General features: G+C 39.3%; 1 protein-coding gene across 1 annotated transcript in view; it reads right to left on the bottom strand.

Moving 5' to 3' along the window:
* Positions 1-9,486, bottom strand: part of LOC107302374 (sodium channel protein type 4 subunit alpha) — a 121,809-nt gene extending 112,323 nt beyond the window's left edge. Inside the window, exon 1 of the mRNA XM_029287219.1 lies at positions 9,382-9,486. The gene's annotated coding sequence lies outside the window, so the exon portion shown is untranslated. The remainder of the gene's footprint in view (positions 1-9,381) is intronic.
* Between the last annotated feature and the right edge of the window lie 15,840 nt (positions 9,487-25,326).

The following is a 25,326-nucleotide window of genomic DNA, read 5'->3' as shown; positions in this document are numbered from 1 at the left end:
TTGAGTCCAATTAAGCTAGTGCAGTTGCCCTCAACAACTACAACTTCCAAGGGACCCTCGAAATTCCTGAACTGCACCCCGAGTGTGACATCCCCCTTGACGTTTACCCAGGAGTTTTTGAAGTCAGTTAAAATGAGGTTCGACGGCCTGAGCTTAACTTGTTTGCTGCTTTGACTACAAATCTGCTGAAGTGTCCTTTGGGAGATTATCGATAGAGCTGAACTCGTGTCCATGTCAGAAGGACCCCTTGCAACTTGACTTTGGGGTACAACTTTTCCTTTAGTGGGCGATGGGCGCTTGTCCTAAACAGGCTTCTTCTACTCGCGCAATAGCCCACCCTGTTTTGACTGGGGACCCCGGTACCTTTCCAAGGCAACTCTTCTGATGAATGTTCTTTCCTGCAACCCAAACAAACAGCAGCAATGTGGCCTTGCTTGCCACACGCCCAGCAAGTTGCTGTGTGGAACCAGCAGTCAGCCCATTTTTGACGGCCTCCACACCCGATGCAATGAGAGAAAGAAACTGCCTTGTCAGGTTGCCGTTCAGGCCTTCTTTCTGGAGGTTGCTGTAACCGATCAACTTCGTGGTCCGATTTGGAGTCTTCAACTCTCTCGGCATCCTCTTGGTGGATGGCCTCCATGCAAGGAGTGTTCTTGGAGAGCCACAAGGCCTTAACAGCTTTGCCTGCTGCTTCTTCGGCTGTTATCTTCCTCAACGCATCTTGAAATCGTATAGTATCTTTAGCAAAGATCTTCTGTTGCAGTTCTCGGCTCCTTAGACCACAAACTAAATGGTCCCACAGTTTTTCTTCAAGATCTTTGAATTCACATTGCCATGCTGCTTGGTGAAGAGCGGTTATGAAGTCAGTGGCGGACTCGCTGGGACACTGGTCTCGCTGTTTGAAGACGTGTCGCCAAGTGATGACCGAAAGCTTGGGCTCAAAATGGTTTTTGAGCATCTTCTTAAGTTCTAAGTACACAATGGACTCAAGAGGTGCTGGTGCAACCAAGTTCTCTGTGATGTCAAATGTTGCTTGACCTCAAACACACAGCAGCGTCGTGGCCTTCAATCCGTCATCTCGAACTTGGTTAGCTCGCAGGTAGTTTTCAACTCTCGCGATGTAGGAGCTCCACCTCTCTGGATGAGCGACATCGAATTCGGAGAGTTTTCCGATCTTCGCCATGGTTAGTTTTTTGCGGCCTTTTCAATGCCTCATGCTGCGCAGGCTTCCATGGGACTTCCAGGGTGGATCCTTGGAAGCACTCTCCTCCAGCGTTTCCGTACTGGCAGGATAGAGTGAGGGGGGTGGAACGCCATTTCAACCAAGCGCTTGCTAGGTCTTTCCCCCATAGTGACTCAGCTCTTCGAATTGTGGCAGCACGATCCCACCTTCATCGCCAATGTTCTGTTTTCTGCTTGGTTCAGCATTGAAGAGGCAGCAGTAGAAAACAAGTACTTCTTTATTGAAGGTCAAAACAGAAACTAACAATCATTGCTCCACCCCTATTTATACATTCAGCTTTGGGTGGTGTCAGCCAATGGGAACACAGTATTCTCCCACTTAAATGCATACTAAGTAGTCTGTAGACAGAAAGTCTGGCTGGCAGGCCACGTGGTCTGCTAACTGTTCCTGCACAGATCTCAGCAACCTGTTTCATAAATTTAACTCAATACATTACAGCCATCCTGTTCCCTGAAGAGAGGATGTTCTAGAGGGCAGAGGCTATGGCAGAGAAGGGAGGTCTCCTGATTCCCACCAGCCAACATGGTGCTCAGCCTGCGGGACTGAATTGGATGGAAAGAAATAATTTGGAGAAGATGGTCCCTTAGGTCAGGTGTCCCCAACCCCCAGTCTGTAGACTGGCACCGGTCCGTGGCACACCAGCAACTTGTCCGCGCAAACAACAAAGCCCCATCCACAGGATGCAGGCAGCACACAAAACCATGCCTTCTCTGGTCCATGGAAAACCCTTTTCCCAAGGAACCAGTCCCTGGTGCCCAAAAGGTTGGAGGCCACTGCCTTAAGTAACCCATCCCATGCCATGAGGGGTTTTAAAGGTGACAGTCAGCACCTTGAATTGCACCCACACTGACAGCCAATGCAGCTCACACAGTAGTGTGATGTTAAATGTATCAAATATCCCACACCTTTTATTACTTTTGCAGCTGCATTCTGTGCAAACTGAAGCCTCCGAATGCTCTTCAAGAGCAGCCCCATATAGAATGTGTTGCAGTAATCCAAACAAGAGATCAAAATAGCATGAATAACTATGAACAAAGGTTCCTGACCCAGGAACAGGTGCAATTGGTGCACAAACGTAAGGTGTGCAAAAGGCCTCCTCATCATGGCTGCCCCTGCTCTTCTAGCAGGAGCTGTGAGTCCAAGAGGATCCCCAGATTGTACACCAAGTCCATCTTGGACAATGCTTCCCCATCCAGAGCTAAAGGTGGGAAAACCTTGTCACTGAATCAGATGCATGGACTGTTTAAAATGATATAATCTTTAGTCTAATTTGTTGGTTTGAAAAAGGGCTATTGGAGTGCTCCTGATTGTTGACTACATTAGCTTTACATCATTTTCCTCCAATGCTTTATTCAACTTCTGTTCAACTGTGCCCAGTTCTCAGAGACTACTTGGACAAGTCCCTGGAGTTTTCTTGGCAAGATACTTTAAAAGTTGTTTGCCTTTGCCTCCTTCCTAGGGCTGAGACAGAGCTACTGATCCAAGATCACCAAACTGGCTTCATGCTTACGGTGGGACTAGAACTCACAGACTCCTGGTTTCTAGCCTACACCAAACTGATTTTCCAATCTCCTACAATATTAGCAGCTGATAATTTGAAACAATCTCAGTGATTGTAATATTTTTATATTGTTAAAATGGCATTTTTTTTCTAAATAAGTAGCTCTCTTATCAGTCAATCAGGTTGATGGGATCCACTTCATAATATTATAGGTCAGTCTTATTTAGTGAATGCCCAGATTGGCAATTGTTTGCAGTTACAACAATGATGAAAAATCAACCAATCTTTGCATTTATGATTTTTGCAGATCTGTAAAGCAAAGGAAATAAGATCTTAAGCACAATTGTGGTTTCACGTAATAACTGCTTCACTTAACAACTAACTTGCCAGTCCCAATTGTGGTCACTAAACAAGTTCCAGTTGCTGATATAACTAATTAATTAATTTATCTTGGGGCACGTAGATGGTAGTGCAAGGATGTTGACAGGCCAAATCTAACAGGTGAAACTCCTGGTTGAGTCCTAGTCTCAGCAGAGGCTGTATTCTGAAGTGAAGAAGACTCAGTGTCTATCAATTAGTTCTTTTATGAATGATCTCCATTCTACGGCTGGGAAATTGCAACAGACAAACCTGTTGCTATGCAACTGTCCTTGTGAATAAGTACAATTGTTGGATTCCACAGATCTGTATGTATCCCTCTCCCATATTTTCCCACTTTAACAGATTTTCTTCCTTACCAGAAAAAAAAATCTATCAAGAGAAAAACAGTATATCTGTGCAATGTCTTTTGACTGCAAATGACAGAACAGAATCTAACAGAATAATAGAGTCGAAAGGGACCTTGGAGGTTTTCTAGTCCAACCCCCTGCACAAGCAGGAAAGTTACCATTTCAGACAAATGGTTGTCCAATCTGTTTTTAAATATCTCCAGTGTTGGTGCACCCATAACTTCTGGAGGTAACGCATTCCACTGATTAATTGTTCTAATTGTCAGGAAATTTCTCCTTAGTTCTAGGTTGGTGCTCGATTAGTTTTGCTTCTTGTCTTATTTTTGGATGCTTTGGAGAATAGGTTGATTCCCTCTTTTTGTGGCAGCCCCTTAGATCAGACATGTCAAACTCATGACATCACGTGACATTGCACAACATATCAGGACGGTTTTGCCATTGCCAGCAATGGGGTGGGTGCAGCTTCCGCATGACACGTCTGGCCTGTGGGCCAGCAGTTTGACACCCCTGCCTTAGATATTGGAGCACTGCTACCATGTCACCCCAAGTACTTCTCTTCATAAAACTAGACATACCCAATTCTTGTAACCGCTCTTCATATGTTTTAACCTCCAATTCCCTAATCATCTTTGTTGCTCTTCTCTGCACTCTTTTCTAGAGTCTCAGTATCTTTTTATATCATGGTGACCAAAACTGGATGCACTATTCCAAGCATGGTCTTACCAAGGCATTATAAAGTGGTATTAACAGTTCAATTGATCTTGATTCTATATATCTACTAATGCAGTCTAGGATTTCATTGGCTTTTTGGCAGCTGCAGCACACTGCTGGCTCATATTTAAATGATTGTCTTCTAGAAGTCCTAGATTTTTCTCACTGTTACTACTATTGAACCAAGTACCACCTATTCTATACCTGTACATTTGGCTTTTCTTGCTTAAATGTAGAACTTTACTTTTTTCACCATTGAATTTCATTTTGTTAGATAGCGCCCAGTGTTCAAGTCTGTCAATATTCTTCTGTATGTTAAACCTCTCTTCTGGAGTGTTGGCTATTCCTGCCAGCTTGGTGTCTTCTGCAAATTTGATGAATTCCCTTTCTATTGTCTAAATAATCTTATGAAGATATTAAAGAATACTGGGCCTAAAACAGAGTCTTGAAGTACCCCACTGCATACTTCCCTCCATGTAAATGTGGTTCCATTAAGGACTACACATTGAGTGTGGTTGATCAGCCAGTTACACATCCTTCTGGTTGTGATGCTGTATATCACACATTTTTCTATCTTATCAAGTAGTAGGTCGTGGTCTACTTTATCAAATGCCTTAGTTAAGTCCAAGTACGTTATATCCACAGCATTCCTCTAATTTGCTAATTTTATTACTTTGTCCAAGAATGCAATAAGGTTTGTTTAGAATGCTATAAACTATCATTTTTGCTTCTGATTCTGAAAACATGTGCTACGTAGGAATTATCATAACAACTGAAAACTATGAGGGCAATCAAGACCTATGAATCTTTCAGAAGGAACATTCTAACATATGTTTGTTTCAGAAGTGTTTACTTAGAGTGTTTATTGAAATTGGTGAAAACAAAGCCCAATATATCACCAGCATGCCAAGTTCATGAAGCTTGTCTTAAAAGGATTGCTATTTTACCATGCAATAGAAAAAATTACCAGCTCTCCCTAGACATTTGTAGATTATGAAAATAAATGGGTCTGATGGTGAATCCATGTTTCTGAAAATGTATTCAAATATTTGACTCCTATGGTAATCTTAATATTTCCTCTCTTAGAAGCAAGGATTTCATCTGCTAATTTCTTATCTAATAACCTTTCTAACTGATTTTATTTGGTGTAATATTTAATTATAGCTTGTTGTCCTTGAACTTTTAGGGAAAATTGAAATAAACACATTGCAAATCATAGTTCCCCAAAATGGAATACTCTGCATTCACCAGAGTGGAAGAAGTGAATGTTTTTAAAAACAACCATATCAGGAGCATAAGCCTCACTTTCCTGTTAGGACAGAAACTAAACACCTAGTAGGTGTGAGGGTGGGATGAAAAATACAATGAAGCTGATTCTCACAAAAGTTAAATCATTGGTCCACATATCCCATCCTTATATCTACCAATTGTTCTGCCATTAAAAAAACTTTTTTAAGTTTACCTGTTATTTGCTGTTTTTGCAAGTTATTATAATTCACTGAATATATTTTATTATTACAAAATCCATTTTTAAGTTTGCATCTACCTCATTCTTATACATTCTGGAATACTAGAGATGCTGCATGTGGTTTTGTATACGGCAAAAGTCTTCCACTTTCTCCCCCTTTTGGAAAGCAGGTAAGCAAAGCAAGAAGCCATGTTCAGAAGTAATATATTACACTCAAATCAAAAACCAATTAATTGTTTCCAAAAAGGCCCTCTATTTATAAACCCATTTTGAACCTTTGTAGCTTCTCAGTTTGTTTGCCCTGTGCACACAAAAAGCTTTGCATCATATGGTCTAATTTAGAATTGATGGCTCATATTCTGTTTAAGGTTTCCAGACTTGATCTGGAAATTGTTTTTATAAAGTGCTAAATAGTCAGGATAAAAGCTTACATTGAAAGGCCATCTGTCCACCACAGAGGTCATACAGATGTCCATCCCAAGTCTGAATAGGAAGAGCAAGAACTCTGAAGTTGCCCATAAATAGTTAGGACCAGGACTACAGTCAAAGAACTTATTTATGCTGTGATAAAATGTGCTATATTTATAGTTAAATTACAGTAATCACTTCCAAATTAATCAAACTTTGAAATTGATTTCCAAATTTCATCAAAAAGAAGATTCACATTAAATCTTTCCTCATTTTTGGTAATGTATAAGTGTTCGTCTAAAAGGGAAGCTTTTCTTCATATAAACTATTTTCTCAGTTTTGGAAATTTTCATAAGAAAGTTAACCGTGTGTGATTTGGGATTGCTTCTTAGACAGGAGTCTCAAGGAATTACAAGAATATGCTTTCATTTAATGTAAAACTTGACATTACAACAGTAATGCATAAATCTTTCTCTTCTCTATGGTAGCCTCGAAAATGAAGCATCATAAACACTTCTTTAAAGCTTAAAATATAGAGATATCAAAACAATGCATTCATACCTCTTCATCACATTTAAATTTGGGGAAATAATAATAACTTAACAGTTTAGAAAAGCCCTGCTCCAATAATTGTGTGAATTGTTTCTCAGCACTTGTAGTGTGCAAAGTTTAAGGAAACCTTGAGAAGCACCCCAGAACTATAAGAAGAGCTCCTTCTGAACTATAGCACTCCTGCTTATGCAATGTGCTGAACTTTAAACATTGGTTAGCAACAAACAGTTATAGTATACATATAATATGTGATTGACTAGTTCCCATTTTTAGAAATGGCTAGATTCTCACAATTAGCATATAATTGTGCCTACTTTAGCATATTGTTTGAATGCAGGATCTGAAGGTCTGGTGATCTTTAATAGAGAACTAGACAACTGTGATCTGTTGGGTCATTGTTTGAAAGATATTTTCTTAACTAAACTAAGAATTGACATGGGCAAGCAAAAAAACAGTGTAAGAGTGACTTCCAACATCCTGCCAGCTTTCCCATTTACTTTCCTTGTGGGAACCTGGCAGGGAGCATTGGAAACGATGATTACACTGACAACTTTGCCAATTTTTCAATCCCATGGGAGTAATGATTCCCAGATTTTGGATGGATTCTTTAGGATAACTCATTTGAGGTACAATTGATTCAAAAAGTGTTGCCCGGTGATGTAATAATTGAAGGTTACAAACAAACTGTAGAGTTTTAGTAGTATATAGATTCTTAACATTTCCCTATATAATAATTCTCAGCTCTTTGAAAGGATACATGAAATACCAGCATGAAGTAGTTAAATGAACAGATTAATATACAGGTAGTCCTTGAGTTACAACAGTTTATTTAGTGACTGTTCGAAGTTACAACAGCACTGAAAAAAGTGATTTATGACCATTGTTCACACAACCATTGCAGCATCCCCACAGTCGCATGATCAAAATTCAGATGCTTGGAAATTGACTCAAATTTATGATGGTTGGAGTGTCCTGGGGTCATGTGGTCACTTTTTGCGATCTTCTGACAAGCAAAGTCAATGGGGAAGCTAGAATCACTTAACAACCATATTACTTAACAATGATAGGGATTCATCTAACAACTGTGGCAAGAAAGGTTGTAAAATGGGGCAACATTCACTTAACTGTCTTGCTTAGCAATATAAATTTTGGGCTCAATTGTGGTCGTAAGTCAAAGTCTTCCTAAATCGTCTCCCCACCCTCCTCTGCTTTTACAGTTCAGGATACTTGAATGAGTCCTAACTAAAACAATGATTTGCTAGCAGACTCCAACAAGAACCAAGTTCAGCTGAACAATGTGCACATTTTAAAGTACCATTGATTTTATGCTGAATATCTTTCTCGTCTAATTCCACACTGGCTTGAGCCCCAGTGCTTGTTATTTCAGGAAAATAAGAATTACAATTTTTTATTTAAGAAGGCTCTCATATAAACAATTCTTTTCTTTTCTGGATATTCTATGTGGGGAAATGATAAGTCATCTAGCACAAAATTCTCCATCAAGGGACTTGCTTCCCCTCCCCCTTTGGCAGGGTGTGGGGGAGGGAGGTACTTGAGCAGTTTGCTTGACTATTTCAGCTTCCAATGCAGAATGGATGTGAACTCCTTGGGAAACATACAGAAACTGTATCCTTCCCCCATCAACAAGCCAAAGGGGTGGGTTGAAACATGTCATGCCCTCCACAGTTCAAATTAAGCACTTAAGTTAATCAAATCATGCCATAACTGGGAACAAAGATCTTGCTTTTTAGTGAGCCCTCACATGAACTGCAACATTTGGGTAATGTTCTTTGTTCCAACTATATCAAATCACATACAAGGAATATCAGTAATATCCAGACAAGAAATAACATTCACCCAATACAGGAACAGTTCATTTACTTTCCCTCTTTCCCCAGGATTTCAAATTGATCTTGGCCTCAATCCTAAATTCATCCTTCAAACATATAGTAAACAATACAGAGAAGAGTGTCTCTGAACATGGACAGATGTCTCTTTTGGCCATTATTTGAGTAGCAGCTACTGGATGACCTAGCTGACTTCTGAGACTTCCAGGTCAAGAGGATACCAGAAGACTTGAATTCTTACTTGATGCTTCCACAGATGAAATCCAGATTCAGAACATATCCTACTTTCTAAATACTGCCCTAGCAAATAACATACGTCCTTTCGTGTAGCCCACTGTGTGGTCTGTGTTTATATTTAGAGTGATAGATGAAGACGCCCAGAGCTGGGATATTTCTGCTTTTAAAGCCAAGATTCAAGTCATCCTGTGAAGCATGAAGAGGATGGAGTCTTAGCACTTTGTAAGCAGCTTCTTTGACATCTCAGCCATGTCCTTTACCTCTTCTTGCACACGCAGTTGGCCCAGAGACACCTCTTTTCCCCTCCCAAACTCTCTTCTATTTTGCCCTCTCCCCACTTCCCCCCCCCATATCCTCATGCCCTTCTTTTCCACACTGTAGCATTTTGACCCGTTATGACCACCAGAGATTTAAAGGAGAAAGATAGCTTTTTGCTTTGGTTTTTTTTTGGGGGGGGGCACACATAGCCAAGCATTCCTCCTGCCAAAGATGTGATAGCAGCAGCAACAGCAGTAGCAACACATAATTTGCCCCAGGGCAATCAAAGCCAGGCATGAATAATCAGCCATGCAAGAAGACATGGAAGTTAAGGAACTCATCCTGTACCAGGGACAGAAAAGAGCAGAAGATGATTTGTGAGGCGTGAAAGCTGCCAGCCAGCAACTGGGATTTTGTTGCCTACTTACTGTTTGACGGTGTGAGCAATATCCCACCAAAGACCCTTTTAGGGTCCAATTTTCTCTCCCTTCTAACTGACTTCGGGAGAGGGAGCTTGGAGACGAGCTGTGCCTGTTGGCAGAACAGCTGCTGTTGCCTTCAAATGGTCATGGTGAAACCTGAGGCCCTCAGGCTTCTTCAGGTAGCATCCTCCTCTCTCTCAGCTTTGGCACTCACTCTTCTGGGCAGCCAGTCAAGTATCAGATAGTCCTGTAAAACTCGGCTGCTCTACTTTGTAATGTGCCTGGATGGTACAGCCTTCCACGAAGGCTCCCAAAAGGAATATGTTTCTCTGCCCCATCAAAAAGGAGAATATACTTGGGGGTGGTAGACTTTGTTTCCCTTTAAAACCAAGTGCTTCCTACCCTCTCCACTCCCACTTGCTCTTTTAAAACTAATGAGGCAATTGAGAAAGACAGTCTTCTTTGTTCTAGTAGCTCTGATCTCCGTAGGTGCTTTCCCATTGTATCTCTTACTGCTGCTTATGTGGTGCCATTTTACAACAGGATAGTTACAACTAATTTTGTATTTCATATAATTATTCTACAAAATCCATCCTGGTGGGTAAGATACATGTTTTTCAGGAGTAAATCCTTGTCAAAGTCAAAACCAATCCCTTTGCCTAGCTATTACTCTTAAATTTGTATACAGGTAGTTTTTGACTTACAACTACAACTGAGACCAAAGTGTTGCTTTGTGAGAAAGTTAATTGAATTTTACGACTTTTCTTGCCACAGCTGTTAAGTGAATCACGGCAGTTATTAAGTTAGTAACACAGTTACTGAGTGTGGCTTCCCCATTGACTTTGCTTGAGAGGTTGTAAAAGGTGATCACGTGACTCCGGGAGACTGCAACCATCATAAATATGAAACAGTTGTCAAGCATCTGAATTTTGATCATATGACCATGGAGATGCTGCAATGGTCATAAATGTGAAAATGGTCATACGTTTTTTCAGTCCCATTGTAACTTCAAATGGTCACTAAATGAACTGTTGTAAGTCGAGGACTACCTGTATTTTCTTTATTCATAATCATGATGTTCTTCAGTGTCTCTTCACTCAACTTTTATTTTCTACCAGTGGACCATTTGTTTATTCACTGTAGCTGAAGCAACTTTGCAATTTTTCTCTCTCTCTTCCTATTAAAGTATTGAGATATCTGTGAAGTAGAAACTCTTTTAAAAGAAAAGATATGTTTCCTAGGCAGGGAGGAGGAATTAATCAGGAAATTAGCCTTGAATCATTATGTGGCTGCAAGATATCCAGGAATGACACCATCTAGGCTGTATAGAACCTTATCTATAGTATAGATAATAAAGTGGACATAATACTATAGATAATATAGTATAGTGGACATAGTATACTTGGATTTCAATAAGGCATTTGACAAAGTAGCCCACAACCTACTTCTTAACAAGTTAGAAAACTATGGAATAATCAACATCATCACTAAATTAATTCATAACTGGCTGACAAACCTCACTCAACTTGTAGTCCTTCATGGAACTATATCAACATGGAGGGAAGTAAGTAGTGGGATATCCCATGGTTCTGTCTTCGGCCCAGTACTCTTCAATATCTTCATAAATAATTTAGATGAGGGAATAGAAGAGGAACTCATCAAATTTGGAGATGACACCAAGCTGACAGGAATAGCCAACACCCAGAACATAGGCTCAAGATCCAGAAGGATCTCGACAGACTTGAACACTGGGCACTATCTAACAAAATGAAATTCAACTGTGAGAAAAGTAAGATTTTATTCTTAGGCAAGAAAAACCAAAAGTATAGATATATTTGGTGGAACCTGGCTCAGTACCAACAACTGCAAATGGGATATAGGAGTCCTGATAGACACTATGAACCAACAGTGTGCAGCAGCAGCTGCCAAAAAAGCCAATGGAATCCTAGCCTGCATTAACAGAAGGATAGAATCACGATCATATGAAGTGTTAGTACCACTTTATAATACCTAGGTAAGACGATGCTTGGAATATTACATCCATAACAAATAAGAAAACCCTAACAAATTTCGGGGGAGATTTCGGTTGGCTTTAAGGAAGATTTAGAAATGATTTGGGCATGGAATAATTAGGGGTTTGATTGTGTGCCATCAAATCACTGTTGCCTCTTAGCAACCACACAGACAGATTTTCTCCATGATGATCTAACCCTAAGTGGTCTTTCTACTCTTCCAATTGTGCACTCATTGCCACTGTAACTGAATCTATTCACCTTGCTGGAGGTCATCCTCTTCTTCTCTTTCCTTCCACTCTTCCCCAGCATTAGCGTCTTCTTCAGATAATTATACAATGTTTCTGAAATGGAATAATTTGAGTTTGTGTCTCAAGTGAGAACTTTGGCTTGATTTGTTCAATGATCCAGAAATTTATTTTCTGGCTGTCCATAGTATTCTCAGGAGTCTTCTCCAATACCAAAGCTCACAAGCGTCACTACACTTCCTATTCTTCTTCTTCAAAGTTCAATTGCCAAAATATTTGATTCCATTCAGTGAAAAATAGGGTATGCCTATTTATTCCATGCAATAAATGAAATTGTGACATCATAAATATTTGCATACCTCAACATTATAATTGCAACCATACCTCAGTGCAGCATCTGTACTCTTAACCAAAGAGTAGCATGGCTGTTTTCCTAGCTGATGTATTCGGAGAGACTGGCTACCTTCACCCACACACTGAATCAAAAAAACAGCCAACCATACTTTAGCCTGTTATATTGCTGGAACCCAGTACATGTAATTTCTTTGTGGTTCAGTACGCCATTAAGCCAGAAAACTGGATTAATTGTATAAAACATCCTTAGCTAAGAATAATGGATAGTCATGTGCTGTTTGTTTATTGCTTCAAACTTTCTAAAGCCTTGATCTTAAACCTCTGGTCAACATGCCATTCTCAAATATTAAACATATAAGAAAAAATTCTTCTGGCTCCTTCATATTTCTTGAAATAAGGCAAAGGCAAAGACATTTTTCAGTTTCTGCTGGTTGTTTCTTAGGGGCAATGTCCTGTTCAGCTTTCTGTCTATGGAGATTCTCAATCATCCAGGTCATGGCTGTCCCAAAAGTGCTTTTCCAAAACACAATTTGACTTTTTTGGGGTTTTTTTTTCCTTTGAAAATGTTTCACCTCTCATCCAAGAACTTCTTCAGTTCTCTTGTTTAGCTTTCTGGTACTGTATTCAATGACACTGCCAATAAAGAGATATGACATCACAATGCAATCCTCAGGCATCTCCCAACTATACCAAATATTGCATTTTTCTTCTTTCCAAACTTGTTACCGTGTAGTCTAATCTAGTAACAATCATACTTGAAAAAGTAAGAAATCAAATGATAGTATCCTAATCAAGTTGGATATCTGAAATGTTGAGGACAAAGACCAGGAGCCAAAGTAGTTTAACTGGTTTATCATATAGGCATGTTTTTTTAATTCTGTTCTTTCCATTATTAAAACAATAGGACACTAGTTTGTGTATTTTTGAAAATTAGGGTAATATAGGTTTAGTAATTTCAATAAAGTGTTAATTTTAAAATCAATTAAAGTTCATTTTTATTTTTGAAAAATATTAGTTTATAATAGTACAAACTATTATTTTTATCATGGTGAAACAATTCAGTTTAAGAGTTATCTTAAAAATGAAAATGCAAACAAATCATAGGACAAATTATTCATGGAATAAATCTGTCCAGAGTTCTTACTTGGAGCAGAAATGACTAGCATCAAATTATTATATTTTGGACATATTGTGCAAATACTTAGTTCCCTTGATCTATAATCAAGGAAAGATGGAAGGTGTTCTGGACCCATCAGTTAGATAGATCTGTATGTTAGAATGTTTGGCATTTATTGGGTTAAGTGCTGTCTCCTTAAGATATGGCTTATGGTTAATGTAGTTTAGTTATTCAGTGAATCCCATTGTTAACAAGTCTGTAGGAGGAGCCACTAAAGTTCATCACAGGATATCCTGGCTACGTGCCAGCTCGTGTTTAATTGTCTTTGTGCAAACCAACCATGCAGCATGCATGGACATCAAATGTAATCAGGCAAAAGTGAATATGGAGGAATTATTGATTTTACTGACATAACGGACAAATATTCACTACTGGACGCATCTTCAGGAATGTAAGTTTCTGTTAAGGATTCCAGGATTAAATATTTGTTTAAATCCATTTTGTTGCGTTATCTATCTGGGTCTGAATTGGAAGGCAACTCAGTTCAAGATCCAGAATAGTAAAATCAATATATTATCTTCATATTAACTTCAGCTTTAAAGGAAGTAAAGTGAATTAATAAGGCTAATCTTCCTCTAATTGCAAGAAGTCTCCATCTGTCTGCATTGTTAAAGTTTCATCTGTCTGCTTTCTTTGCTATAAGTAAAAGTTATAAAGTGCTTTGTGTCTTGTTTGGATATTTCTGCTAAATTGCTGTTGGATCTGCTTACCAGCCAATGTTTAAAGCAAAGAGAAGAAAGGGAAAGAATGTTAGACTTAGAAGAGTACAAGGTAGGCTTTAAATGCTGTGAGTCTCCGGAAGACACGGCCAGAGCTGGCGAAGCTAAGGGGAAGTGTCACCCAAACAAGAGTGACAAGCACCCGGAAGCCCTGCATCCAGACTCTAGACAGCTACAACAAGCAGCTTCTACTCCTCCTTCAACCAAAGAGCCCCAGCATGGCTCCGAAGAGCACCCAGAACTGCCTGCCAAGGCCAACTGCACATTAGTGGGTACCTGCACATCAGTGTGTACCAACCCACCTCCAAGCGAAGAATTGTGCTCTGTGCCACAGAGCACAGCGGGGAGGAAAGCCACTGGACTATGCATCCAGCCGTTAAATGGGAGCTTACGGTCCCTAAATCCTGGATTGGTCATCACAGGAATGTTCTGTGTCAACCAGCTCCCCCAATTGCCTTACAGTTCCTAAATCCCGAATCCGAAATCTTGGCTCAGTTGAGACTAGACGCCCCTGTCGCCTTTGCCTACCACGGAATGGTCAGAGACCAAACAAGCTCCTCAACTGCCTTTAAGATGGAACCTGAATGGGTCATCCCAGGGATGGTTTGTGTTGATCAACCGCAAACTCCAACCCAGGTGAATATCTCAACAACCTCCATTCCCAGTAATGGAAGAGATTCCCACCTAAAACCACGCCAAAAACACTTCATGCTTGTGACAACCAAACCTGGTTTGGAAGCAGTAAGACCAGTTCCAGACCAGTAAGAATTACAACAACTTAGCCTTGTCCATAGAAGACAAACAATGTCTGCAGCTACGCGCGTTCTCCCTGAGCACCACACACTGGGATGAGCCACGTCTGCCAGAACAGAAACAAGACTGGGAGTCATGGAGTGCACTCCCAAGATGTCTCCAAAGCATACAAGTGCAGCACATGTATATCTCCAGCTCACCCGCCACCGTGCAAAAGAAAGAATTGTACGCTTCCTCAGATGTGTTAACAAAGATGAATGCAACCATAAGATACATCAGAGTCTACAGCAGGTAGAGCTGCAGCCTCGGTGTCATCTTTGGAAAGGCGAGACTAACAATACAACAAGGCCACACCATACCAAGGTGGTACCGCTTTGGCTGTAAAGCTCAGCAACTTGACAGTGAAGACATTGTGCCTTGAACTACAGTCTACCACCTTCTACGCAGACAGCAAAGTGATGTCAAGCTACATCTGCAAACAAAGCAGACACTTCTACGTCTATGTAGGCAATAGAGTAAAATGATTGAAACATCTCTAAGCACTGAACAATGGCAACACGTGCCAACAGATAAGAACCTTGTGAACCAAGTTAAGTGGCCCAACCTTGCCACACAGTTAACAGAATTGATCTGGCTAAAAGGTCCTGAGTTCTCGGCTTGTCCAGACAGCCTGATGTCACAGAGACCAAAACGCTATATGCTTCCAGTTCCAGATCAACATGCCAACATTCAACCTCAGGCACCCAGTAAATTTCAACCAATCAAATTCAAACCCTCCTCTAAGCGGAGACACCTGAGATTGGGCATAGTACTGATCATCTTGATCACTTGTCTTAGCATCCCAAGAACTAGCTTTGTAGGAACCTGCAAGGACTTACAGACAATTGAAGGTATTTGTCATGACCCAGTGATAGACAAATGCCTGAAGGCCAAAAATTACCCTCCCCATGCATCTCACATGGGCGAAGTGTGGGAGCGCATGATTGGCGTACCCCGCAAAATCATGGACTCTATGTCGACAAAGACACCCACACCCACACATGAAGTCCTCACTACCCTCATGACAACAGTAGCAGCCATCTTCAATGCTCCACCGGTGGTTCCAGACCCTTCGGCTCCAGAGTGTCCTGAGTCTTCTGCTCCTGTTGTTCCTGATTTTCCAGCTCCTACTGTTCCTGATTCTCCAGCTCCTGCTGTTTCTGAGTTTTCTGTGGTTCCAGGTTCTTTGGTTCCTGAGCATCCTGTGAATCCAGGTTCCTTTGTTCCTGAGAAATTTTGGGTTCCAGATTTTCTGTTCCAGATTTGGTTCCAGTTTCTTCTACAGGAAGAAGACCTTGTCTTGCTGAGAGACAAGAACGCATACCAGAACTATTGGCCCTTGGGACTTGTGCACCGGGTCCCACCCAGTTTTGATGGACTAGTTCGCCAAGTTGAGGTCCAGATCGTGAAGCCACGTGAGTCAGATCGTGACTCAAAGATTCTTGCACCAGGCTGATCACCGATTTGGTTCCATTGCTGACGAAGATCAAACTAGAAGATTGAACCTCAAACTATGTATTTGTGTTTATGCATTGTTTGATGTAACACTTGTTTATCTATGTTATAATTGTGCATGTTTTCTATTTACCTTATAGTTATGCATGTTTTGATGCTATGTTTTGCCTATTTTAGTGACTAATTAGTTAGCAATAAGAATTGCATGCTTTAATGCTACCTTTTTGCGTATTTCAGTTAGTTAGTAGTGGAAATTTATATTTCCAAGCGGGGAGTGTTCTGGACCCATCAGTTAGATAGATCTGTATGTTAGAATGTTTGGCATTTATTGGGTTAAGCGCTGTCTCCTTAAGAGATGGCTTATGGGTAATGTAGTTTAGTTATTCAGTGAATCCCATTGTTAACAAGTCTGTAGGAGGAGCCACTAAAGTTCATCACAGGATATCCTGGCTACGTGCCAGCTCGTGTTTAATTGTCTTTGTGCAAACCAATCATGCAGCACACATGGACATCAAATGTAATCAGGCAAAAGTGAATATGGAGAAATTATTGATTTTACCGACATAACGGACAAATGTTCACTACTGGATGCATCTTCAGGAATGTAAGTTTCTGTTAAGGATTCCAGGATTAAATATTTGTTTAAATCCATTTTGTTGCGTTATCTATCTGGGTCTGAATTGGAAGGCAACTCAGTTCAAGATCCAGAATAGAAGGGAAAAAATATCTACTGGCATGGTAAATGGACTTCATTGTGGCAATGATGTACATATAGTTGGAAGACCTGAATGGCCCAGTTGAGGGCCCATCATCTTGGAGAATTTCTGTCTATGTGGTTGTTAGGAGTTGACATCAACTTGATGGCATATAATCTTAAAAATAGTGCTGGAATACATAAAGTTAATTATTCACTAGTGAAAAGTAAAAAAAAAGAATAGTTCTCTTGTATGAGAACAGATAATAAACCTGTTACTAATTTAAGTTAAAGGAACAAATGTTAAGGTGATATTCCTGAGAAATATAATTATTAACTAGGCACAAAAGATATGCACAGGGATTTAATGCCAGGGATAATAATGAGTCTTCATATTTTTATATTCCAGTCTCATTTATAACTTCATAATATCTGGTAGTAAGAGATAGAAATTCATTTTTCTAGGGAAAATATAATGTATGAAATATGCTATTTTTTGTGGTTTCCCCTTCAACAGGCAAATTTGTTATCTTATTAAAAGACCAGGATGGAGCTGGGAATAAAGACTGAGATTACCACAAGCCCAACGATATCCATCACAGTTGCTACAAGACTTAAGACCAAATGAAGGGGGGGGGAGGAATCTGCCCCTGCATTGTTGCCGGTAATATCTAATTAGATACATCCAGAAGCTTGCAAGGACATAAGAAGATAATAAAGGTACATGCAAAGTTCTCCCCTGTCCCATTGTGTCTGACTCTAGGGAGTGATACTCATCGCTTTTTCTTAGTTGAGGGAGCCAGCATTGTCCAAAGACGTTTCTGTAGTCATGTGGCCAGCATGACTATATGCCAAGGTGCACGGAACACTGTTACCTTCCCACTGAAGTGGTAGCTATAGCTACTCATATTTGCATGCTTTTTATAGTTCTCTTCCATTCTTGAGCTGAGCAATTGATATTTAAGATATTATTGCCTTTAATTCAAGAGACAATGTGTGGTTATGAAGTATAGTAACCATTTATATCTCTGTTCTCCGCAGATTTGTTCAGTTTTCTTGTTGTAAATGTATAGCCATCACCACATCTGATAACAATGTATAATGTTAATTAACAATGCATTATGCAAAGAATGCATTCTATAGGTTCTGAATATCCCCAAACAATGGATGATCCAAAATTCTAACACTTTGTGAAAGGAGGAAACATTTTTCTCTATCCATAGTTTCTATACCAGGCATAATTTTTATCAGACATATCTTTATTATGTTTCCCCTTTTCTCTAAGCAAAAAAACTCCAGTCACACACTCTTTTACTATTCCAGAATTAATTCCAAAGCTATGAATCTTTACAACATTATCTGTACTCAGGAGCCAAATCATTTGCAGTATATATAAAATTGGGGGGGGGGGGAAGGGGGGGGTATTTGTTTCCAACATTGAAGCTCAGCATTGATTGTCTTGTCTCATCTTAGGTTAACTCAATATAATCTTCCCATCACAATATATATCTCACCTCAATATAATCTGCTTAGAAATATGTTTGCAAAAAATCCTTAAGGAGGCCAAGTAGCATGATTGTTTCACAGATTTCTCAGCATTCACAGCACTGGTTCTTTATTTTCTTGCATACCACCCTCAAAGCTGACACCAGTCAGAGCATAGAAAAACTCAAAGAAGTAGTGCAATACTGGAAGATGTGAAGAGATCTGGCCCATAGAATCACCAAAAGTTGGACGTAACTGAATGGATAACATCATTTCTTGCAAAGAATCTGACAAATGTATTCATGCTGGTAATTTCAATTTATGAAAACAGCTAGGATTTATGAAGTTTTAGGGCTATCAAATATCCAGCAAAAGGAGGACATATTCTCATTTTGGTCTTCTGTCTGGCAAGCTTAGTCTTAAAATCAAATATTGCCCAGCTTGCTTTTTGAGTACTGCATCTCTTTCTGAACAACCCCCACCCCCACAGCACTTCCCTAATAAGTGCTAACTACAAGTTAACAAGCTTAGCTCTATGACCTTAATTAGTTGATTAGTACCCTCTGGTTGGCTTATCCTGCTATCTGGAATTGACAAAATCTTATCAATTACACAGGGAAGGCAAACCTAACCAGCTTTAGCACATTCCAATATCTGAAAAAAACAATCTTACCAATGTTGTAAAAGTAATTTAATATACGGTATAAGTAGGCTTAAATATTCTACATTTTTTTTTTGCAATTTCTCCCTGTAATTTTTGTTGTGGATGCCAAGAATGTTAAACAGTTAATGTATCCTCTCCTCTTCCCCCTCTCTCCCCATTTCTTCTTCTTTCCCCTTTCAGATATCTGGTAGCTATCTACAGTATGTAGGCTGTTCAGACTTTTTGTACAGTATTGAAACTATTCTCTAGTAAAGTAGCTTGAGCAAATGGAGTAGAAATGAAGCTGATAAAACTTCTGTTTCTTCCTTCTTTGCAAAACATTAAGTTATTGCTTAAACTATGATTTCAAGATTTGCCTTGTGGATAGAAAGAGAAGTGTAACCATTTTTTTATTTCCTTTTTGCACAGGTGTACAGGTTGAGGTGTATGTTTCAGCTCTAGGGGCACCTCTCACTCTTTTGCACTATTTAGACCTCATGATGGTGGCATATAAGCATTCTTATACTGTTTTTCTCTCCTCTTTTTCTCCAGCAATATGCAACCTATGTCTTCAGCTACTGAGAAAACCTTGCAAAAAAGGTTGGCAAGTTGCTTTTTCATTTCATAATTAGCAATAGACTTTTAAATGCCACATAGGAACCGTGAGTTGTTAGTATCACAGTTACACTTTACAACAATCATTTGGACTTTTTGCAAATAGCCAATGAAACATGGATTGGAGGAACAGCAGCATTAAAAAAAACACCATTGTGCATGGAGATGGTGGATCCACTAAGTTTGGATCGGATTACTGTCTAAATCATGTTTTTTGCATTCCCCTCTCAGTTGGGGTGTAATCACTGAATGACTTTAGATATTCCATGCCTGTTCTCTGTATTCTGACACCTGCAAAATGAAAGTGATTGCACAGCCAACCTTATGGTTTGGATGGATTGGGGAACAGAAACTAAGAAAAACTGAGACTAAAGGCCTTTTTCCAGATGTATTTAATCAGGGCACAAATATGCCCTGACAATGTCTTCTTGTTGTTCTATTTGCATGCTGCTGCATTGGTCCCCAGCCCATGAGTGACCAATGCATAGCTTGCATCTAAACATAGAACAAACATGCATGGCAATCTTTTTCTGCTAAGTTCTCATGATGTTACCTCTAACACCATTTTTACTCTCCTGATAGAACAAGCTGGGCATAGCTTCAACATGCAGAACAGCCAGGTAAAGATGGAAACCTGGCATTCTTTGCTGAATTTTGAGAATTAGGTTATTTCATTTCAGAATCTAAGCAGATTCTAAACTAGCCACTGAGCAGCTGTCCAGCAGATTTGTAAAGCTGGTAAGTGGACCTATGTGTAATAAAACAGGAATGGGCACCTGTCCAAATTTACCCTTTTGACTTCTGCTGAACAACTGTTCAGTGAACACATGGAACTGGTGAGCTTTGACAGGTATGTTATGTTGCTTTGACATGCATGCTAAAGCGAGAGATGTGGCTGGGCTGTCTGTCAAAACACCATCTTCCAAACCCATTCCTGTATTATTGTCCTGACTGGTGGGTACTTTATTACTTATTTATCACTTGATTAGAAAAGGAGAATGTACCAAAGCTAGAGAGTTTAAACTACACTAATCACTTTCCTTAGCCAGTTTGTGAGTCTATGTGTCTATTTTTATCTGTGTGTGTCTGTATGTGCACCTTTGAGGCATTGTTGATTTCTGGAGACAGCCTGGATAAGTCCCTACAGATGTCTTTGAAGTCTTTGAAGACTTTCTTCTTCCTAAGACTGAGAGAGCGTGACTGGACCAAAGTCTGGCTCAACTGATTTCATATCTAAGGCGGAACTAAAATTCCCTGCTTTAACCTCTATACCAAATGGGCTCTAAAATAGACTTAAATTGAGATTCTACAAGATAAAATGTTTCTTTGGGCTTGGTTATGTGTGTGTGTGTGCACACATGTCTTTGATTCAGTATTGACTCCAGGTAATTGCCTGGACAAGTCTCTACATTTTTCTTGGCAAGATTTCAGAAATGGTTTGCCCTTGTCTCTTTCCCAGGGCTGAGAGAGATTGACTGGAATGATAGAAAATATTTGTAGCTTGGGTGGTAAAATTTGACTAGCCCTAGGTCATCAAGCTGGCCTTGTCCCTAAGATGGGCCTAGAACCTATGGTCTCCCAGCTTCTATTCCAGTGCACTCTGGCTCTCTAACATGTCTTACAATTGCAAAATCAGGACATCATCCTTAGGCAGTAAGCCAAAACAGAAGCAATGGAAACCAAATAGGAATTGGCAAATAATCACAATAACATTTACAGCAACACCATGTACTGAAAGACAAGTTATAGTCTTTCAACTCACCAATGGAGTAGGATAAAGTATTTTATGCCTTGCAAGACAACAGTTGTGAGACAGTGACAATAAGTCCCAAACAAAGGAGAAGAATCTTTATTGTTTATTCTTAAGACATGGCAGTTGGATTTGTTTTACTGGTTTTTTTTCTTATAGTATATACTAGGATTTACAGAATTTTGTAGGAATTCAGATTTGAAAATATTGGTCCTTATTGTACTGATTACCAGGATTCCAGGGTCAGGAGAAAATATAAATTAGTCTTTTCATTTTAGTAAATATTGGTAGGTAGGTAAGTGTGCGGCTTAGCAAGAAACACAAAACAAGAAGGCCTAGCATTTAGCTAATGCCATTTGCCCAAACCAAAGACCAAGAATTGTTCCTTGATTGGCATGTCCCTTGCTCAGCCTTCAGCATAAAGCATGTGAAGTGAAAGTACAATATATTTCTACAAGAATGCCCAGAAGTGGCATTTGAATTAGTCTTTGGACACATTACAATACATAGACAAGTCTCTGGGAAGAAAGCCTATATATATACACAATCCATGAGCAATAGCATTCTGAGTTCTAGGTGCCCACAAGCCAGAGTACTAGGAGATGGCTGAGTCCAAAGTGAGCATGTTATAAGGTAAGCTTCTTCTGTAGTTGTGCTCTTTGTTGCAATGTTGCCTCGCTCTTCTTCTCTGATTTGCCTTGAGGTCTTAGGAGCCTTGATCCTTGCTACTGTGTGAATGTTAAAAAGAAAAAGAAAAGATTCTGGTTGCCCATTGCACTAAGAGCACAGAGGTTTGTACACATTCACTCACACTGACAGCAAACACAGGCATACAGTTGCATTCACATACTGCACATGTGCACATACTGCACATGTGCACATACTGCAAGGGCAGCTACTGCCACCCTTAAGCTACATCATTCAAATGGGGCTAAAGTAACCAAACTTTCTGGATAATGTTAAAACTTGACTTTTTCTGAAATAAACAATCTCTGGTGCCATAAGAAAATCACCTTACCTGTTTCAAATGTCAGTTTGCCAACTGCCTGTCCTCACTGTAGCCAAAGGAAACTACAAATCCCTAAATCATTTCTCTAGCTGTAACTTTAAGGATATGGGAGGAAGAAAAGACTTGCAACAAAAATAGGAAGGCAAAAAAGGTTGCAGTGTAATCCATTTGGTTCTTACCTGACCAGGAGACTTAATAGTATACTATGGAGCTCACGTAAAAAGAAGGGGGAATGGAAAGAACAGTTCAGACAAATGGTTGAGAAAGCATGAAATGAAATAATTGCTTCTTTTTTTCGTCTGAAAAGAATGTTTAAAAGAATCTGCTCACTATGACCAGCTATTGGCTATGAATGAATGAATGAATCCAACATTGTGCAAGTGGACTTCTGCCTACTGAGCGAGAGTTTCCGATCCCCTTTCCATTTGCAGAGAAGCCCTGGCAGCTATTCTCAGACAGGAAAATGATTGTGTCTGTTTTGCTGACAGAAATGTATTACTAAATATAATTCCTTATTTCTTATTAATTGAACCTTGTATCATATATTTAAGACTGAGGGTTTGAACTACTGAATTTTAGTCTCCATCTTAGTTCTTCATCTTGAGTTATTTGTAAGAATAATAAAAGATGGAAAGTTAATTAATTAATGTCCACCCTCTTCACATAATGAAATGATACTCATGTGGAAAACACTAGCACTGTCAGTATACTATTGCAAGGAAAGGACAAAAAAGGGAAGGGAAAGGGAAGGGAAAAAGGAAAGGAAAAAATAAGGGATGGCTATAATTCATCACGACAAAGGCAAGATGCTCTGTAATGAAGCCACATGATTGAACATAAAGGCTTTATCTGCCTAGGATTGGAGAACTTGATAGGCAATACATTAGATAGTTTTCTACACAAAAGGGAACTCCTCTTGGAATCAAGCAAGTTGAGAACATAAGAAATCATTGAAACTTCTACATTTTCATGGGATCCTTATTCTAATTGTAAACTATCATTGAATAAAGAGATAATTTATTTTTCCCATATTTCTCCATTCTAATGTACGGAGTCTCCCAAATGTATAGTTGTCCCATCTCAAAAAACATACAAATACTTATGGGGACTTGTGAATTTCTTTACACAGAAAAACATTTTAAAAGAGCAACTTAAAACAAAAAAGACTGTCTTGCTCAAATTCTTGAATTTGCACCGTTCCTTTCCTCTGCTTTGAAATTCCCCTAAAACATGTCTATTATCAAATTTTCCAGCATCATATTAAGAGGGATTCATATGAATCAAGACTCTAAAGGATTACAGCAGAACAGTGGCAACACCAAAGAGTAGAACAGTTGTATCTTGCATCTGTGAGTTCCTCGCATCCAAAGATTATTTCTAGAAAAGTTTTCACTCCTATGAATAACCACCAGTAATGTGAAATGGTACAGTTAAGATAATATAATGAACATTATAGTCAGGATGAGAAATTTTGATTTGATTCACTTCCTATTTTTTCCCGCTGTTGTTTGTTCTGTCTTATTTCTAATAGCTAGAGATGTTTTTCCTGTTTCACCCAAGATTTCGTTGCATCACTGCATAACATTTTGTATTCAGAGTTGGGAGATGCAAATCTGAAGTGAATGAATTCCATTCCCCAATCCTACCCCTTGACCAGCCTAGAATTTCATTTTTTATTATCAAGTGGAAAGTAAAAATATTATACATTGCATGTTAATATGCCATTATTTCTCCATTTTTTCTTTCCATATTAAAAACAGGAGAACTGGGTTTTCTGGCTGTAGCTTGGGAGAGAAAAGGTTTATGGTTTCGTGTATTTGAGACCCCCCACTTTCATATGCAGCCAGAAGATTTAAAGTAGGGGGGGAGTGGTAGAAGAACTGTTTGGCACTTTGTCTGCAAATATTGGAGAGGGATGTTTGCAGAGAAGCCTCTGCAACTGATTGTTAGCCATGCTAAGATACTAATTTATACTTAATAAGGCTGTAATTTTCACTCTGAAGATTAAAGCCTACCACTTTCTCTTTAGTTTTATAAATGGGGAATCATGGAAAAGTGTTACATGGCACAGCTGTGCTTATATTTTCCTGCTTGCCCAAAATGCCTTTGGCGTAAGGAATTATAATCTCACACATCTGGGAGACATTAAAGACACTTAATATCAACAATATCAGCTATTCAAAATAATATGATCTCACAAATTAATATAAAGCTGGTCTTAACAAATTCTGACATTTTAGAATACCAAGATATGATGATATTGGGCATTTTCAGTTCTTTGCAGTATTTAAAGAAGACCATTGTCAGTCAGTTACTATTCCTTCTTGGCCAACTGATAAAGTAATATATTTTAGTCCAGGGGTCTTCAAACTTGGCTCTTTTATGACTTGTGGACTTCAGTTCCCAGAATTCCTCAGTCAGGCACGCTGGCTGAGGAATTCTGGGAGTTGAAGTCCACAAGTCATAAAAGGGCCAAGTTTGAAGACCCCTGCTTTAGTCAATTATCATTAAGAAGAACCTCAGTTTCCTATCAAAACACAATCCCTTGCCCTGTTCCCACCAAAAGAAAAGAAACTACAAGTTTCTCATCTGGCATAGCCTGTGGCATAAGTTGGCCTTCTTATATTGCCATGGTAGGGAACAGAATAGTTGCCTGTCCTCATATACTCAAGATGGGCAGCTATATGCATGTTTTAAATAAATAAGTAAATAGCTATCATATTAGGGATCCTGCCAAATGAGAAGCTTGCAGAGAATTTCCCTGCAGAATTGGATTGGAGCATTATCAGATGCTTAAATAAGGCTCCAATCCACATTTTCAGGGAAGCTCAATGCTTGCAAATGGTAATTTGCATAAAACTTTGCAATTTTCCTCAGGAAACATTTTGGACCAAGCATGATAGTCATAATCAATCAAATTTCCAAGAGCTTATCAATTACTCTGTGAGCAGTTCTGTACCTACATCTATTCATGTTGTATGTTGAGAAAATTTTAAGA

The sequence above is a fragment of the Protobothrops mucrosquamatus genome, unplaced genomic scaffold (assembly GCF_001527695.2).
Source record: "Protobothrops mucrosquamatus isolate PMUCROS unplaced genomic scaffold, P.Mucros_1.0 scaffold_257, whole genome shotgun sequence".
NCBI classification, from domain to species: Eukaryota; Metazoa; Chordata; class Lepidosauria; order Squamata; family Viperidae; genus Protobothrops; species Protobothrops mucrosquamatus.
Note: the sequence above shows the minus strand (reverse complement) of the source record. Positions and strands in the feature narration are given on the sequence as shown.